At 47.8% G+C, this 20,025-nt stretch overlaps 1 long non-coding RNA gene across 1 annotated transcript in view; it reads right to left on the bottom strand.

Moving 5' to 3' along the window:
- Nucleotides 1–540: 540 nt before the first annotated feature.
- LOC142785264 (uncharacterized) overlaps nt 541–20,025 on the bottom strand; it is a 39,086-nt gene continuing 19,601 nt past the window's right edge. Inside the window, exon 2 of the long non-coding RNA XR_012888899.1 lies at nt 541–770. This is a non-coding gene — a long non-coding RNA (uncharacterized LOC142785264). The remainder of the gene's footprint in view (nt 771–20,025) is intronic.

The raw sequence follows: 20,025 nt of genomic DNA, 5'->3' as shown, positions 1-20,025 counted from the left end.
TGTTGCTGCGATGTGTTGTAATTCTCCCATACACGTTCTCAGCAGAACTTCCTAGCCATCCAACGTTTCTACAACTCGCGTCTGAGTTAAGTACACGTTAGTTTGTTCATCTATAAACGTGACGTTTGGTGTGCGTGAAAGCCATGGTTCTTCACACTCCTGTCTGTGGCTGACCTAGCTGAGCTGCAGTGCAGTGCAGCCAGCACCAATGCAAGCTAACGCATGGAGCGCACCTTTGGTGTTCTGCGCAGGACGCAACTTACCCCTCCAGCATGTCATTGACATCAATAATAATAGTGAGTGCTTGTGGCAGCCGCAAAAACTCGGTTGTTGCTTATGATTAGCCCTCTAATGAAGTGAATTTTTTAAAAGGCCTACGCTCATAGAAAAAAATTATCGTGAGCCACAAGTGCCCTGATAATCTACAAATACTTAGCGTTTTATAATCTGCCAGATTGCTCGTTTGCACTTTATGATGAGGTGAGTATGTCAGGTAACTTTATTATATCATTGGCTGTTGTATTGTAACGTAGCTTGGTGTGAGCAGCATAGCGAACTCATTTATTGTCGGCTTCTCGCACTTAGTGCTAATTTGCAATAAAAGATGCTTCATTTGCTTTTACCTAGTTAATATAAAAACGGTTTTCGGCTTCGAAATGAACATCGTCGATATGGCCTCGTATTATAAAATATCTTTTTAGTCTTCAACGTTTGTCTTCTTGTTGAGACTTCTTTTTTTTAATATTTCGTCTTATACTTGTCATCGGCATCTGAAAATACGACATCTATAAATGTCAGCATATATTTGTCAACTGTACACTTATACAAGTAATATGATTGTCGCAATCTTTTGTATTTTTTATGTTCCAGCAGTAATATGAGATCAGGTGCCCCATGGTCAGGTAGAGAGCGACTGCCACTGACTGTGTCTGTCCATTATAAGTGCGCATCAGCAGTGATCGCCGGAGCAGTTGGGAATGTATGGTGACAATCGTACAGCTGCAGTTTAGATTCTGAGCAGAACATGATTCAGTGGTCGTTTGCTCTTGAGCTTTTACTATAATTAAATTTTGCATTGAAGGCAGCAAACAACGACAGTATTATAAAACACGCTGTTAGATAGAGTGGAAATCAATTTGCACTGCCTGAAGTTTTTCGCATGCATGTAGTTGAAAGGGCCAGCTTTTCTCTGAGTTTTACTGCCATAGGAAACAGAATTCGTGTTTGACAGTGATAATTATGTTTTCGTAATTTGTTCTACAAGAATGAAAACAATGGAGGTCTAAATTCGGCACTTGGTTGAATTAGTCGTTCAATATAGACACATAAGTATAGAACCAATGAATTCATCGATGCTGTACTTATGCATCACCTTACATGACATCAATACATGCATCTGACATTGGCAGCAGCTAACCGCTCATCAAGTTTTCTCAAACGCAACCTCTCGTATGCTCTAGGTAACCTCCACTAACTACCATATATCACGGTAATACTTTCAAAATTGAATGCGAATCAGCTATGTAGTATCCCACACAGATTTACATTATCGATGACATCAACTCGTCACAAAACCGCGCAATTCATTATTTTTTTAGTTCAACCATTCACCATCAGTTGATCAGTAAAGGCTCCTGGTTAACTGGGCGGCTTAATCAATCACCGCAGAAGTGACCACCTATTTCTTTTTCACAAACTGTATCATCACCAATACCTTCACCATGTCTTCAAAACCCCAAGAGCCATCTTTGAAGGCACAGGCTACATTATCAAGATGAAACCCAGAAATTGTTCTTCAGCTCATTTTCCTAGTTATTTGTATCCCCAAACAATAGTCCATTGGAATAATTTGGCATCCCACATTGCCAGTAACACGTACGTACAATGTTTCAAGAGCTTTTATGGAATATGAGGCTAAATATCCACTACGCGTAAACCTTTAGAATCCTTCATATGTCCTTCAGTGTTTGTTGTTGTTGTTTTCATCATTTGTTAACAATTGACATGATTATTCTACATGCTACATCGTAGTTGTTGGTAGATGGTTAAGTTGAGTGTTTTAGAAGCATGACTAAAATATTTTTTCCTAGTATGCAGTATTTGTTAGTGCCCTCATTGATGCTTGCATTAGTCGATCTTGTAGATCTCCTGAATTTACGTGTTTACAAGGCACAATTCATTGTTTTGTTTAGTCTTCATTACATAGCTCGCTTTCGTTTCTTCATAGTTTCCTTTCTTGCATTGTGTTAGCCTGCATCACTTCATTGATGTGCCTGCTCCTCTATTTTATTGGCGCTTTGTAGGGTTTTGAGAATAATTTTTATTAAATATAATGAATAAATAAATAGGGGCAAGCTCTACTAACTGCTTTTATGTGAATCCTTTAGGCGGAAAAAATCATCATTACTCCTAGTATTGTCCCTGCTCCGCAAGGCCTTCAACTAGCAAGAACGTAGCCGGTAGAGAGGCGCGCAGAAAAATTTGGGGACCCTTAAGCTTCACCTATAAGAGTTGAACGTGATCGCGAAATATGGCCCTTGTGCGCCCTTCGACAGCTGAGTGCATACTTATGCTAAGTGTTCTCGAACGCTAAGTGTTCTCGTAGTACCGTAGGGGCTGCGCCGAATGAAGCAAAACCGTAGGAGGTGCCTGAACAAAGAGCGGGGAAAAGGAAGCTGGGTGCTTCAAGGCATCCGCATAGGTAGCACGGTGGTAGTAAGCCGGGGCGGGTGTGGCATTATCCAGACTCACAGGGTCACGAAAGGCATGATGCAGCTCGTCCTTGACGATGCTTGCAATGGAACTCACCGTAGGTAGTACTGGTGCGGCAGCCTTTTGCAGCTCCTCGCGTACTATAGAGCGGAAAAGGTCACACAGACATTCGGTGTTGCTCCTAATAGTCGTGAGAACTTGAGAAGTGTATGTGTTCACTTGCTGCTCATACAGGGTGGATCGATGCTGAAGCATTTTTTCCGTGGTGACGGCTTCGGACAAAAACTCGGCGACCGTGTTCAGAGGGCTCCGTACAAGGCCAGCAAAAAGCTGCTCCTTAACTCCCCGCATCAGGCGATGCAACCTCTTTTCCTCTGTCAATCTCGGATCAGCTCGTCGGAACAGGCGCGTCATATCTTCCACATAGGTCATGCTAATTTCATTGGGCATCTGGATGCAGGCTTAGATCGCTCGCTCCGCTAGTTCGTGGTGATCAGCACTTCTGTAAGTATCCAACAGCCGGTGGCGGAATTCGGGCCACGATGTTATCTGTTCCTCATGATTCGTGTACCAGGTACGTGCACCATCCTCCAAATAGAAGTACACATGCCGTAGTTTGGCCGCGTCGTTCCATTCGTTCAAACCAGCCACGCGCTCGAAGTCGACCAACAAGTCCTCGACGTCTTCGATCTCGGTGACATGAAACGGTGTCGGAACCTGTGGACTTTCGAGGGTGTACCCAGTCACCGTTGGGTTTGCCGTACCTGTTAAAGTGGTTTGAACGGACGTGCTCATCATACAGGTGTGAACAGTAAGGTCAGCTTCGGGTGGTAATCCTCTGATCCTACGGCTTGTCCGATGAACGGGAGTGTTGACTCGCACTGGGCTTGTGGTGCCGCTTCCAGGCGGGGTCTGAAACATCCGTGAGGGGCTACCCAGCACCTCCACCAATTGTCACGTCACTTAAGAGATGTCGACAAGGTTTATTGACGTCTGAGCAACAGGGCTCTAACCAAGCGCGTCGGTTTGGCTTGTTTGCCAGAGCGGGGGCCCACGCGCACTTTTCTTTTTTTTGTGGTGTGTGCCTTCGCCTTGGCATACGACCCACTACTAGAAGTAGGTGGCAATATGTTGTGTTAGCAAGAATGGTGCAGGTTTTTCATCTAAAGCGAGAATCACATGGCCCCCAAGACACAAGCAGTGCACTCGCCATCTCGGAGGCCATAACTGTCTCACAGAAAGGAGCACATTATCTAGCGTTTGCTGTTTGTTTGATCAACGCCTCTGGAAAGGCATGATATGTTTTCCGTTAGATGGGCATCGTTGTTCATATTCAGAGCTGTTTGAAAGCTCCTGTGTGTTTTTAGCGGATATGGCTGCACTATCCCAGTCTTTCTAGACCTAGTTTGAAGCTTCCCAAATGTGCCTACAAATAGCCGGTTTCACTCGTTTTCGTCGTTGCACCTGTCAAACGAAATGCGTTAAAGGGGCCCTGAAAAACTTCTTCAAGTAACCATGAAATAAATTTACTAAACGAGCTTATTGCCTCAAGAATTCAATGCCGCAAGAATTTTAAGAATCCGTCCAGTGCGAGTGGAATTTCAAAGGTTTGTCGCATGCTGCAATTGCCATATCTCATAAAGCGCTGGAAGCTAAGCAGCGAGGGGTGGCAGGGCAGAGAAACTACTGCGCATCGTGACCTTGAGCACTTTTTTCTTTGAATTCGTGGCTTTTTTAGTGTGATTGCACGCGCACGCGTGGACAAGTAGAAGCCTCCCACGGAAATCTCGGTAACTTGGTTTTTTGGTCACAGACGCACAGACGATTTTTCGCTCACAACCAACGGGGCCGACACTACCGGCGCGATTTCTGCGACTAACGCTATTATTAGCTCTCTAACGCTATCACGTTAAAACTGATAAGATGGCTGTCTGAAACCAAAAGAACAACTAGCAAGAGCGCGCGCTGCCCCAGAACGTCTACTTCTATTCTAGCGGGCAGCATGACACGTGCGCGCTGCACCAAATGAGGTGTATGCATTGCTCCCCCTCTAAAAGTATGGGCATTGATCTGATGCTATAAAAGTACATAGGCAAAGCCGGGGCCATCCGGCACTAAGTACGAACATACACAAAACCCGAGACACAAAGTGCATGCTCAGTCACACTACCACGTGAAGTACGGCTTCAGTCGCACAACGTGCACAATCTCTAAGGGGTGCCTTCGATGTCGTGGCGAGAAGGTCCCGTCAGAGACTACTTCGTAATTCACATCGCTCACGCGTCGCAACACTTTGTATGGTCGAGAGTACCGACTGAGCAGTTTTTCTGACAACCGTTCGCGCCGAACAGGAGTACACGCCCAAACTTGATCACCTGGATGGTAGTCAACTTATCGATGGTGAGCGTTATAGCGTCATGCGTCAATATTTTGCTGGTGCGTAATGTGTAGGAGTGCTAATTGGCGCGATTCTTCAGCGTACTGCGTAAGCTGCACAGCGTCAGGCGTGATCGAAGCGTTGCCATCGGGTGGAAGCATCGCATCCAGCATGCTTTGATCGTGCACGTCCATAGACAAGACTGAAAGGCGTGGATCACGCACTTTCCTGGATGGCGGTATTATACGCGAATGTGACATACGGTACGTATTGCCTGGGACAAGGTGGAAGAAATAAATGAAGCGAAGAAATAAAGAGAGAGAAGAAATGAATTGTTACTTTTAGTGAAGGAACACGAAGTTTTTTAAGGCATTGAGATTTATTTCAGAAAAAAAAGTATGGCAAGGCAGGTACTAGTCGATTGGAACAATGTAATTCCAAGAAACCATTCCTTTTTTTGGTTCATACTTGGTCAGAATCTTTGTTTTCCTTCTTTTAGAGCACCACAAACATCTGGAGACACTCACGTTATTTTTTAGGGGATGCAAAGGCAACGATGAGAAGCAGGAATCTTGGTACCGATCAGATGTGAGCAGGCGCCTGGCGTTACCATATCTGTGTAGATAAAACGCAATCTTTACTCGGCCAAGAACGCTGTTTTTGCCCAGTCAACAAAATAATATACATGAACGCGTCTGTTAGCCAAGCAAAGTACAAGGAACGGCTACCTCCGTAGACGCCGACGGGACTGGTGTTACGGTACGCGATTTTCAGCGTTTTCGTACCAACAAAATTAGGCAGCCGAAACACCAACCACGTATGCAATGACATTCAGAAAAAGGTCAGTGGTATAAGTACAGTTTCCATTCGCAATTTTTTTTCCCGAGCAGCTGGGTTTGCCCAAGTCTGGCAGGTTGCTGGTGTGACTTTCAACGTAGCTATAGCAATTCGAGTCCCACTTTCGCCGATGATATCCCCCACATAATAATTCTCGGTGATTGCATGTGCGGGAAAGAGAATATTTCACGGTGCGCCACTGTCTTCGTTTCTCCCAGCTCGATGAACACAAGTCACTAAATGAACACGCACTTATGCTCGCTCTAAAGCGTCGATGTGAACTTGCTGCAAACGAGTGATGCCATAACTGTTTATTGGTGCAAGAAAAATGTAAAATGGCACCAGAAAAACACAAAACTAGGACCATCAAATATCAAAGAACTAAATATCTGCACGGGGGTAGCTTCCTAATAATATGGCGAATAACATTGAAGATATTATTTACATATTTTTTTATATTTTTCATTATGCTGCGCAGTGCGCAGTATACACAAGGTGGCGTTCCTGGAATACATGCAGCAGTGTAGTAAAAAGAGCGCACTTCGGCTTCGTAGCCTTGGCTGTGCTGCCACAGAAAGTTGTCGCCAAGTATTCGCACATGGATAAAATTTCAGTTATGGTCTTGTTGAGTCGCTCTGTGAGGCCATTGGTCTGAGGATGATATGCCGTGGTCTTGCGAAGGCTCGTGTAGCTGAGCTTGAATACGTCATGAGTGACCTGGGCCATGAATTCTGCTCCTTTGTCTGTGATTACGCATGATGGGATGCCCTGTCAAAGAACAACGTGGTCCATCAAGACTTGGCTAACATCGTAAGGCGTAGCACGTTGCAGTGCTTTCGTTTCGGTGTACTTCCTCAAATCGTCTTTGGCTCCTGTGATTCATTTGTTGCCGGCAGATGACAGCGAAAAGGGCCCCGGTAAATCTATTTATACTTGATCGAATGGTGCCCTAGGAGGTTCGATCCGATGACGAAGCCCAGCGGGCTTGAGGGGCGGGAACTCGCGGCATTGACATTCCCGACAGCTTTTCACATATCGCTAATTGGATGCGGAAAGCTTAGGCCAGTAGTACGCTTGTAGAACTCTGGCGAGAATTCGATAGGAACCTGAGTGACCAGATGTTGGCTCATCGTAGCAGGCTAGAAGAACGTCGTTACGCATATCAGTTGGCATGACTAGAAGGTAGCTGCTCTTATCGCCGTTGGAGTATTTCTTATACGGAACTTGGTCTCGCAGTCAGAAAAATTACAGGCTCCGAAAAAGGCGTCAAGGTATGGAAGAGTTGCGTCCTTCAAAGTTTTCGATAACTGCGTAGATTTCGTCGTCCTCGCGCCGTCGTGAACTGAGATCCGCTGTAGTCAGGAGCCCAAGGAAACCATCGTCATCCTCGACGTCATGAGCACAAACTTTTAAAGGTAAACGGGACAATGAATCAGCATCTTCGTGCTTGCGACCCGATTTGAAAGCGCTCGGGAAATCAAATTCCTGCAGACGAAGATTTCCCCGTGTAAGTCGCCCAATCAGGTCGCGTAGGTTTGCTAACCAGCACAAAGAATGATGATTGGAAGCTACCTTGAATTGGCGTCCGTAAAGGTATGGCCTGAATTTCATCGTGACCCATACAACAGCGAGGCACTATTTCTCTGACGTAGAGTAGTAGGCCTCGGTGCGGGAAAGAGTGTGGCTGGCGTATGCTATCACTTGCTCGGTGCCCTCTTGTTGTTGGACGAGAACAGCACTGAGGCCCACGTTGCTGGCGGCAGTTTAAAGTTCAGTATCAGCACCTTGGTGAAAGTTAGCGAGGACTGGCAGCGTCTGCAACCGCTCCCGTAGTTCAGGGAAAGCTGCGTTATGCTTTTCTTCCCACACTAACGGTACGTCTTTACGAATGAGTCAAGTAAGCGGTTCCACAATCCAATAAAAATTGGCTATAAACCGGCTATATTACGTTCACAGTGCGAGAAAACAACGCATTTCCTTCTCACGTGAAATAGGAATCGTGGCCATGACGGTGCGTTTGTCAGAGTCTGGTTGAACACCATCTGCGCTGACAACTTGACCGAGAAACGTCAGCTTTTGTAATCGAAACGGCATTTTTCTGGTTTAAGTGGCAGGTTAGCAGAGCGGAGCGCTTCCAGCACACTCTGGAGACGCTTCAGGTGCTCCCCAAATGTCCCAGAAAACACAACATCATCTAGATGAACGAACAAAATGTGCTGCTTCATACCGGTAAGAACAGTGTGAATGATTCTCTAAATTGTTGCAGGTGCAGAACAGAGGCAGAAGAGAAGCACATTAAATATATATAGGCCATCCGGTGTAATATAAGTGGTTTCTAGGCGCGAAGCTTCTTGAGGCGTCACCCGATCGTCCTCTGTAGTAACCACCTCGCTCGGGTATTAGCCACAAAAAATTAGTTCTTTGGATGTTGGGTAGGCGGTGGTACCTCTATGTAATGATGAAATGTAATGTAATGATGTAATGTAATGTAATGATGAAAAATGCTTCTTCAGAGGTCCGCTATATGGGGTTTCTTGTATATAGTCAATGTATTGTCACGTAATACAAGAGGGGAACCCACACAATGATTTATTGAGGGCGAACTTGTGCCCAGAAAAGTAGCTCTGACACAAAGAAGAGTCTGCTAAAAGCGTTCCGCCTACGTGTCCCTTTCTGAACAACCACTAGGTTTGTCTTTACGGCTCGTGCTCGTGCAGCGCCAATATTCGAGGCAATGTAGACGCCTACATAGCGTCTCGTTGGTCGCGAGGCACTGTAGGCGCCTACATAGCGTCCCGTTGGTTCTCTTCGTAAAATGGTTCGCAGGAGCAATCTCTGTGGCAATACGATGAAAAGATGTGAGATGGTGGTACTTGGAGTGTTCCCTAGATGGACGGGCAGACGGACAGACGCCCGGACGGACAGATCAGCTCATGGTTGGATGGACGAACAGACACTTTACCCCACTTATCATCTTTCAGTCTGTGGATATGCTGCGAATTTTTCATGATCTCCTCCATCAACTTTGATCTTCCAGAAGAGAGAGAGAGAATAAAACGAAAGTCAGGGAGGTCTGCGGAATTTGGAGCACCTGGTTCGCTACCCTGTACTACGGGAAAGCAAAACAGGGAAGATTTATGGGAAAGAAAGCGAAGTACCGAAAGCGAAAGTATCGATGAAAAATACTTGGCCCAACCCAGTCTGTCAAGGAAATCATCGATGCGGGGCAGTGGATAGACGCCTTTTTTTAAGTCAGGCTGTCAAGTTTTTGTATTCAACGCAGAGGCGCAGTGTTCCATCTTTTTAGTGGCGAAGCTTCTTATAGCAACAAGGAGAAGTTTATTGACTTCCAACCAAGGATAAAGTACATGACAAAAACATCGAACTTCGCGACTACAAAGGGTGCATGTACAATCAGGAAAGCACCACTACCGAGGTACAATGTATGTGGGGGAACGTACCCCTTTATTTATTGTACAGCGCGTGGTGCTCCAGCAGGCTTAATCATGCACGGTGGTAGGTCTTCTCAACACGCGGTTGGAACAAGTAGCGACTTGGCGCTGTACAACTCTAGGTATTATTTCTTTTTTGTCGCCTGAAACAATGCTGCATTCGTACACGGTAAGTGCATGCCCGGAAGTATAAAAGAGGCCTTGAGGCTGGGGGGGGCAGGGGAGGGGGTACAAGGGAGGGGGGGTCTTGTCTCTCCCCAAATAAGGCATCAGCAACAATCTGTGCGTAAAAAACTGACTGAAGGCGCCAATCAATGAAGAAGGCGCTATACAAAAATTAACTCAAGAGTCGACCAGCACACTTTGCCCGAATCGATTACAAATAACAACGACAATGGGGTGACGAAATGAAAAAGTTGATACAGATATACATACATATATACATATACATAAACATACATATATATATATATATATATAAGGGAAAGAAGTGTATACCTAAGGGCTCGTTTTTCCGTGTTTTTAACACAATAATAATGAGATATAACAGACAGTAATGCCAAGGAATGTACAGGGGAAGTTATTAACATTAATGGAATGTAAATAAGAAGAAAGAAAAGTGGATGAAAAAATGGATGAAAAAATTACCAACTGTAAGCAGGAATCGAACCTACGACCTTCGAATATCTCATTATTATATATATATATATATATATATATATACACACACAAGTCCCCTTCTGCATGTGCTAGACAGCGGGCGGGGGGTCACCAGGTAGTGATTGGGGCGGCTAGCTTGCCATTCCTCAGAAAAAAGAATTTGGTATGCCAGGGACGAAGGAAGTTTTCCTCGCCGCTGGCCTCTAGTTCGCCGGATAGGTGGGCCCATAGCAACCGCCGGATACGCGAGACTACCGGAAACGCGCTCCGAACAGGCTTTCTACGCGCCTCCGCTAGCGATCTCCTCTGCCAAATAGCTAGCATCGTGAAGACCAGCACAAGTTGGCCGAAGGCACCTTTGTTGCGCTTGTAGTAAGGAGGTGGGTGGATACCAAAGGAGTGGGCTACCATCCGCCACACGGGTTTCACCGCCACGCATTGGAACAACGCGTGATCCTGCGATTCAACTGCGTGACAGTTCAGACAACGTGCATCCGGGACTATTCCAAATTTATGCAGGCGTTGTCTGGTGGGGAGGACGGCCCAGGCCTTTTTCAGGAGGAAATTCTGTGCATCACGGGGGGTGGCGCAACGGAGCGAGAGTAATTCGCTCTTTGCGCGCTCGGCTCGTTTTTGTTCAGGGTCGCTCAGCTGCTTCCGCGTGATGGCTTCAACGATGCGCGCTGGCTGGTCCTCATCTACATCGCCTTCGGGCATTTCTTGCCTCAACATGCGCCAGGTAGCCGACGCCGTTTTATAGAAGGGCGTGGGTGCCTCAGCAAAGGGGCCGGTGTGGCGGCCTGCATCCAGCCAGTCGTGCTTCACTCCACTCCAGTAGAGAAGTAGGTTGCGCCCTAGGTAATCGCTCGCGCGCGCGAGCATGCGGGTGGTTTTCAGGGCCAGGACTCTGCTCGTGGTCAACACATGTGGTAGGCCGAGACCCCCTTCTGACACTGCCAGTTGTAGCAAGTTTTGCTTCAATGGTGGCGGATTCCCATCCCAGAGGTATGCGTTAATGAGTTTGGTCAACTGGCTTGCTGTTCTTGTGGGCATCGCCGCTACTCGGCTCGCATGCGAGGCTAAGGCACAAATGCTTGTTTTGACGGCTACGGCTTTCTCGTATAGCGTCAGGCCTTGTAGGCTGGCGCTCTCTGACACTTGTGCAGCCCTGTTCACGACTCGGGACCATGTTGAGGACGTAACTCCCTCGCTGGAAAAGTATATACCGAGGACCTTACAGCGGTGACTACCTCAAAGTTGCCGATCACGTGCGCCGGGAAATGGCCGAATAGGAGGGCTTTACACTTCCTCTCATTTAGCTGTGCACCTGATGCTAGGGCGTATGACGCGAATACCTGGTGAAAGCGCTCGAGACTGCTTGGACCTCGCACAAAAAGGGAGATATCGTCAGCGTATGCGAGGACTTTTAGGTCCGCCGTTCCTGTGAGGGGAAGGCCCCGGATGCGCGCATCGCTTGCCAGGGATGTAAGTAGCGGCTCTATCGCGAGTACAAAGAGGGTCGCCAAACGACCCTGCCAAGAAGCAGGGTCGTTTGGCGGTGCACCTTCTTTAGGAATGAGGACTACACGCCCCATGCCGAAGGCGGCAGGTTTCGCGTGTCCCTCGAGGACCGTGTTGACTATGGCTAGGAGCGGTTCACATAGGCTCTCGAAAAAGGTGGCGTAGAAGCCCGCTGTGAGGCCGTCCGCACCAGGAGCAGCACCCGTTCGCCCCGCGTCCCGTCGTAAGATGTAACCAGTCTTACGCTTTGACCTGCAAGGTATAACATTTGACCTCCAAGGTGGTGCCGGTGAGAGATTTCTCCTGTGCGTTGTTTAACAATAAAAAATAGTGCTCAATGTACATGTCAATGGCTGCTAATGGGGAATGAGAGACAGGAGCATTCGGCTTTTAGTCAACGCGCACGCTGCGATCCCCATTAGCAGCCGTACATTGAGCACTATCGGACAAGAAACGGTTGCTACATTATACTCGCTCGGTGTAACCTCCTTAGTTTTAAAAAGGTTTAGCGAGCGTTGAGCCGGAGGGCCATGAATACAATGAACTAGTATATACCATGAATGAATTCTAGGTAGTTAAAGGGGGGAAGCAGATACGAAGCGCAAGCCGTAAGAAATTAAAAGCTGAATCCTCCTGTCTCTTATTTCACATGAGCAGCCACCGGCATGTACATTGAGCACTATCTGACAGGAAAAGGTTGCTACATTATACTCGCTGGGCATAACCTCCTTGGTTTTAAAAAGGTTTAGCGAGCATTGGGCCGCAGTGCCATGAATACAGTGAACTAGTATATACCATGAACTCAAGGTGGTTGAAGGTGGGAAGTAGACCCGAAGCGCAAGCCGTAAGAAAGTGTGCGTGTGCCACCTCTCGTTTAGTCCTTGGAATGCCTACTGAATGGCGGTGCTTCTATATGGGGAATATATGATAAAAAGATGCGAGATAACGGGACTTGGAGTGTTGAATAGATGGACGAACGGGCACACAGACAGATGCATGGATGGACGCATGAACGGACGCACGGGTGGATGCATGAACGAACGCAGGGACGGGCGCATGAACAGACACATGGACAGTCACACAGACGGACGCATGGACGGACGAATGCTTCGCCGTACTCTCCATCATGCACTCCGTGGATATGCTGCAAACTTTTTTACAAGACCCGCCGAAGGTCACCAGGGACTCTTGGAAGGTTGTATAACGTCATCTTGCAGCGTCTCTTTGACTTGAACCTTTATCACATCACGCTCCTATGCCTAAATGTGGTAAGGGTGTTGTTTTATAGGTGAAGCACCGGTGTACGGAATTATTCGGTATTTGGTGATCGGTGTCTCACGAACCTTTGAGGTAGACGCGAAGCACTCTTGAAATTGATGTAGCAGATCACGTAGTTCGGTCTGTTGTTGTTCCGAGAGGGCTGGCTTGACATCAACATCGGCTAGTAACGAAGCTACGTCTCTTGGTGTCAGTGGAAGAGAATCATCGACTGATGTAGATGCGAAACATTCACCAAAATCTACGACTGAGTAGGCGAAAGTGATGGCGGTGTCACGCAACAGGTGGTGGTACTGTAAATTTGTCGTAAATTTATCACAAATAGCGCATACTGTCCGTCTTGAAGCGTGATGAGGCTGTGAACTGCGCCAACACCAAGCGCAAACAAAAGCGCCAAGTTGCCTTCGGCGACCACCTCACCATGCCGTATCTTCTCAGACACCACAGTCACTAGAACGCTGGAACGTGGAGGCAACGGGATCCTGTCGGCAGAAACGCGAAACGTAATGTCACAGATGTCAGATTTGTTGGTGGATCCACCTAATAAAAATGTCACGGTGCGCTCGCGAAGATCGATAACAGCGCCCTGCTCCCGCAAAAAGTCAACTACCAATATTAGGTCTCGAAAGCAGTCATGAAGTACGAGGCAGCTAGTGAGACACGTATGTACGTCCCCAAATGCTTGCCCTGATAGTGCATATGCCTATTGGGGTGACTACATGCCCGCCAGCAGTACGAATTTGTATTTAGTACCAAGGAATAACAAGTTTCTTCATAAGCACTGCTAATTTTCCGCTCATGGTTGAATAGTCTGAACTTATGTGCAATGATGCTCTAACTTCGTGGTGGCCATCGACTACCACTTGGTTTGTCCAAAGAAAATTAGCTTCCGGCTTTCGTCGCTATCGTGGTTGAATCGCTGCGGGTCCGTGCTTGCGTCGATGGGAGGCCTTGCTTGCGTCTAGTAGTCGCGGCCTCACTCCCGAAGGTCGCTGTTGGTATATAGTGCTCCCACCTAGGGCTTGGTGAATGCATCTGCACTGCCCCTAGGAGGCTCCCAAAGTTTAGAAAATGCCTTTTTGGAGACGGTGCCTGCGACTGCCGCTGCAGTGGCATACGCTGCTGTGAGAGGTACTCTTCGATATCTCTCGATCATTCACCAAATCGTGGCCGTGGCGAGTCGACAGCGAAACATTGGAGGCCAAGGTGGCAATATGTACTCTCCCGGTATATGTGTCCAGCTTCACCACAGTGATAGCACAGTGGTCGCCTGTCGAGTGCGTGGCATACTTCGAATTTTCACGCAAGCGGCTGTCGATTTACCAAGTACTGAATTGCCTACAGCGAAGGAAGTGCACCCTGAGGCATAGAATCAAAGAAGAATGGTGAAGAAGAAATGTAACGACTGTCAGCTTCCGCGTATGATGCATGATGTGCCTCTGTCAGAACAGCAGGGGCATAACGAAAAGGTGGCACTTACAGGGCTTCTCATTCTTCGTTTCTGACGAGGCTGCAGGTGAACCCCACACTACGTTGGGGCTGGCACTGACATTTTAGGAGCACGTCACGGACCACCGATCAAATGAATTCGCAAGATATTCAATGTTTATGCCGCTTTCGACACATCAAATCTGGCCTACGGACGAAGCGATGCTCACTCCCTGGTCGTACACAGTAAAGCGCAGCTGCACATTTGTTCCATACTTGTGGCTTCGGTCAAAAACTCTGCCACCGTCTTGGGGGGACATCGAACGAGGCTAGCAAAAAGCTGCTCCTTCACTCCTCACCTTAAATGGCGGAGCTTCTTTTCTGCTACAGTGGCGTCATCGGCTTGACGACAGACGACAGTTATAGCACGAGAACAGAACGATGACAAAGCGACACGGAGGAGACGTTGCTTGTCATTGTCTGGTGCTCGCACTATAACTATTGTCATGTCATACCAACTAGCCTAAACTGCCACCCTTCGACGACAAAGGCTTGTCATCTTCTTAACGTAAATTATGTCGGTTTCATTTGGCGTTTGGATGTGCGACTAATCGCTCACTCGGCTCGGTCATGGCGATCGGGATTGAGCCAGCTTACCAGCAACTGATGGCGAAAAATGGTCAATGAGAAAAACGGCTCCCAGTTTTCGTACTATGTATGAGAGCCGTCCTTCTGGCTGAAATACACGTTCCTAATTTGTTCGACGTCGGTCCAACCATTTTAATCAGAGACCCGTTCGAATTGAGCCAGTCAGTCCTCGACATCCTCTAAGGCAAAGCCGTGGAACGCCTTCGGCACTCGTAGCTTCCGCAGCGTATGAGACACGGCAGCAGCAATTTCGAGAGCGTTCAGTGGTGTCACTGATGTCATCTCGGGGAGTGCTCAAATTTCGGGAGGTAGTCCGCGGACTTTTCGGCTTTCACAGTGAACCGGCGTAGTCATATCACGCACAGGTCTACCACGAGACGTGTAGGAGATGGGCTGGGGGTCACCCAGCAATTCCTTAAGTTGTCACGTGCTACAAAAAGTCTTCAACTAGGAACAACGTAGCCAGTGTAGAGGTGCACGGAAAACTCGTAAGATGGCTGTCTGAAACCAAAACAACTAGCAAGAGCACGCGCGCCCAGAATATCTCTATTCTAGCGGGCAGCCATGTCTCTTGCTCACCGTACCAAATTTTGCTGCGGACGCGGCAGTATAACCAAGAATACGCCTTACAACATGTGTAATGTTTCTTTATTCTTTGTCTGTTCTCTTGAACAGTCAACTTTTCTCTGTTTGTTGCGTAAGCCTAACTTTTTATTGTAGTGTTTGCTGGCATAGGCTTCATAAAAATGAAATTGTATACTCTACAAATAGCTTAATAACTATGCAGGTTTGCTTATGTTACTACTGAAAGATTTTATTGTATTTTTGTGTATGTATATTATGCATTCACTTATTTTTTTATGCGTCTTCACTATCGTTTAGCCATAAAAGGGCTACTGGTGTGCAATTACATTGTAGCTCGTGACTTACGACAAATTTGAACGTGCAAGTGATGACGTGCTTATTACCATAACTATTGATTACAGATAAGCTGTGAAAACTTTATGAAAATTCATTTAACATCCTGTAATCTGTGCAAGATATATGTTCTAATGTTTTTTTATACTGGTACATTTTTTCGTAACAATTACTTCGTAGTGGCACATACGAGCTGTGATTCTATACATTTCTGCTGAGCGACATTGCAGTTGATGTTAGAAGCAACATGTATATGCAGGGCACTGGAGCATCACCGCAAATACAGGAGATGTTTCCATTGCGCAGCAGTGCACTTAAAGATTTTTCAAGTGGACGGAAAGGCTGTTTTTGGTAAGTGTGCTGACGTGTAAACTTTGAAAGCTTTTTGTGGGGTGCTTTCGGGAAAGGCCATCAGGCCTTGAAATGTTTGTAGCAGCATTCTAAGTAGCTTGGAAATGTCCTACGTATGCACTGCCCAGAATTTCTCGGCAATATGCGAATTTTTAGGCCCACGTCATATAACAGGGCTTGTTATTGTGCTTTGATTAAGCCGAACTAATGAATAAAGTTTGAGCAATATCACAGGCATGCGCCAAATTAGTATGCACTGCCTTGGCATGAGATCGTCAGAGCTTCTCTTCTGATAAACAATAAAAGTGGATCTAGTTCATGTGTTGCATTAGGAAAATAAGTCTAGCCAAAAAATTAACGTCCCCAGGAAGCGGGAAAGATAGGAAAGCGGCTGGACTAGTAACAATTTGATATATATATATATATATATATATATATATATATATATATATATATATATAATAAATGATGCGCACGGCAACTTATCCTTTCACCCAATATTCTGTCGTCTCATTTTGCATTAGGATTGGCCTAATAACTTCCCCTATACCTTCCTTGACATTATTGTCTGTTAGAACTCATTATTATTGTGTAAACACAAAAAACGAGCCCTTAAGTATACACCTGTTTCCCTTAAATAAATAAATAAATAAATATATATATATATGTATATATATATATATATATATATATATATATATATATATATATATATATATTGGCACGTTCGATTTCCCAAGTTTTTGTTATCGTCCCAAAACACCACACGATTGTCAGCGCAAACCACGCCTGCATTTTTCGAGAAGGTTCCGGACTGTAGTAGATCATTTCGATAACATCACGCCCACTGTGTGAACGGTGCAGATTATTCTGGAACCTACGCCACCGCCAGCGATTACTCTAGGACATTCGACGGCAAGAGTATAAATGCCGACGCGCTTCGCCGCTTGTGAGTTGTTGATCGAAGGCCGACGCTCCGTTCGCCGCTATCAGTCCGAGACTGCTATCTGTGCAAGACTGCTGCTGTAATAGGACTTTCCGTTTACCGGGCACAAGTTCGCCAAAATGAACAGTTAAATCCCAACACGAAGTCTCCTGTCTTCGGCCACGTCACGACCCCGTGACATCTCGTGGAGGTGCTGTTTCTTCCATGTACCGGACGCCTCCGTCAAGCCATGAACCAAGCCCACGCCGTGAAGACACCGACGCCAGCTACGAGCCGCGAGTTAGCCGCAGGCAACAAGGTCTGCCACCGGAGTACGGGCTTTTAATGGACAAGGCTCAGAAAACCAAGACGTTGACGTCGACCACGGCAACCATGTCAACGCCGGTTCTACCTGCACCACTCCTGCTCCAGCACCCCAAATAGCCGCCAACATTCCGCGGTTCGCCACTGGAAGACGCGGAAATCTGCATCGAAAGGTACGACCGCGTCGCACTTTTCAATGACTGGACAGACGAAGACAAGCTACGGCATGTGTATTTCGCCTTGGAAGATGCTGCTCAGACCTGGTTCGAGAATCAAGAGCGAAGCCTCTCAACGTGGGACGCCTTTCGCGCCAGGTTCCTCACCACTTTCGCAAGTCTGGTGCGCAAGGAGAAGGCCGCAGATCTCCTCAAAACCCGCATGCAGATGCCAAATGAAAACATGGCGAAATTCACGGAAGATATGATTAAACTCTTCCGCCACGCTGACTCCGACATGTCCGAGGAGAGGAAGGTGCGTCTACCTATGCGAGGAGTAAAGCAGGAACTCTTCGCCGGGCTGATCAGAAACTCGCCTAAGATGGTCGCCGAATTCATTTCAGAAGCATCTACGATAGAGAAGACGCTCGATATGCGCACGCGGCAATATAACCGTAGCTTCTCGTCTACAAGCTACGCCGGCATTCAAGCGCTCGGAACCACTGACTTGCGTGAGACGATCCGAGCGATCGTGCAAGAGGAGCTGCGAAAATTACTTCCTTCAGCGCAGCCTCACGTGGAATCCATCGCGGACGTCGTACGCCAGGGGATCCAGCAGTCGCTGGGCGTTCCTCAGCCTCAAGAGCCGCAGCTGCAAGTCATGAGCTATGCTGCTACAGCACGCCGCCACGCCCCTCTTCCACGTGCACGCTAAAACGCCGCCCCATCGCACTTCCGTCGCCAGACACCACCGCCGCCACCACCCCCGCCGACGACCTACCGTTCACTAGCGGGCCAGCGCAATGCGCCAAGGAAAACCGACGTTTGGCTCACTCCTGACCACCGCCCACTGTGCTACGACTGCGGCGAGGCCGGGCACACTTACCGCCGTTGCCAGTACCGAGAGATGAGACTGCGTGGCTTCGCCTTCGATGCACCACGTCCGCCGCCAGGGGAACGGCCACGTGACATCGCCGACTACCTGACAGGAACTCAATGGACACCACGAAGTCTTTCCCGTTCGCCGTCACCCAGCCGCCGCATGTCACCGCATCCCCGGCAGTACTCCGGCCCAACGCGGGGCCGGTCTCCTAGCCCGTATCCGCGAAACTAAGGGCAGCAACCGGTGGAGGTGCGGTTGCTGTGCGACGAACTACCGAAGATCCTCCTCCGACGACGACGCCGCGACGGAGCTTTCAGAACATAACGCCAACCAGGCAAAGCCCTGACGGCGAAAGCTCACTTACCGAAAGTGGCCTGACGACGCAACATGAAAGCAGCGGAACAAGCCGACGCAGCCATGACCCGACGCCACGCCTTAGCTGTAATGCGAGACGGTGAACTAGCGACCTCGACGTTCTTATCGACGGCCACAGTGTGACCGCTCTCGTCGATACTGGAGCCGACTATTCGGTCATCAGTGGGTTTTTCGCCGCGAAGTTAAAGAAAGTTAGGACAGCTTGGAAAGGCCCTGAAATCCGCACAGCCGGAGGTCATCTCGTAACGCCTGCAGGAATCTGCACAGCGAGAGTAACCATTAACGGCCGTATTTATCCTACAGACTTCGTAGTCCTACAGCGTTGCTCGAGAGATGTCATCCTTGGCATGGACTTCTTATGCCTCCATGGTGCTGTCATCAACCTAAAAACAAAGTTGATAACGTTATCCACAGAAGAAGCACTACCGCCGCGCACGCAGGACACCGTGCCTTGAATGTGCTGGAAGAACAAGTCACCATTCCGCCTCGCTCAAGCGTCATTATTTCAGTCGGCGCTCCTAAATCACCTGACTTGGAAGGCGTCGTTGAAGGCAGTCAGCATCTGTTGGTCACACGAAATATTTGCATCGCAAGAGGAATCGCAAAGCCGCGGGGAGGCAAAGCAACGGTTATGCTCACGAATTTCAGCAATGAGTACAAACACGTGAACAAAGGAACAACGGTCGCATACATCGAAGAAATTGTCGAAGCCACCAGTGCTTTCGCCCTCGCCGCTTCTGCGGAACCTGCTCAGAGGAACCAAGCCTCTACCATAGCTTTCGACGTCAATCCCAGACTTCCGAACGATAAGCAAGAACAGCTCAAGACCCTGCTCCTGCAATACGAAGATTGCTTTTCGTCGTCATCAAAAATTCGGCAGACCCAACCACGAAACATCGCATTATAACCGAAGAAAATGCCAGACCACTCCGCCAGAGTCCGTACACGGTTTCGACGCGAGAACGTAAGGCCATGAAGAGACAAGTTGATGAAATGCTGCGGGATGACATTATCCAGCCGTCCAAGAGCCCATGGGCATCCCCCGTGGTGTAAGTGAAGAAAAAGGATGGGACCCTACGTTTCTGCGTCGATTATCGCCGCCTGAACAAAATCACAAGAAAGGACGTGTATCCTCTCCCACGAATAGACGACGCACTTGATCGGCTCCATAACGCCAAATA

Source organism: Rhipicephalus microplus, unplaced genomic scaffold (genome assembly GCF_043290135.1).
Source record: "Rhipicephalus microplus isolate Deutch F79 unplaced genomic scaffold, USDA_Rmic scaffold_20, whole genome shotgun sequence".
NCBI lineage: Eukaryota > Metazoa > Arthropoda > Arachnida > Ixodida > Ixodidae > Rhipicephalus > Rhipicephalus microplus.
This window is presented reverse-complemented; position numbering and strand designations above follow the sequence as displayed.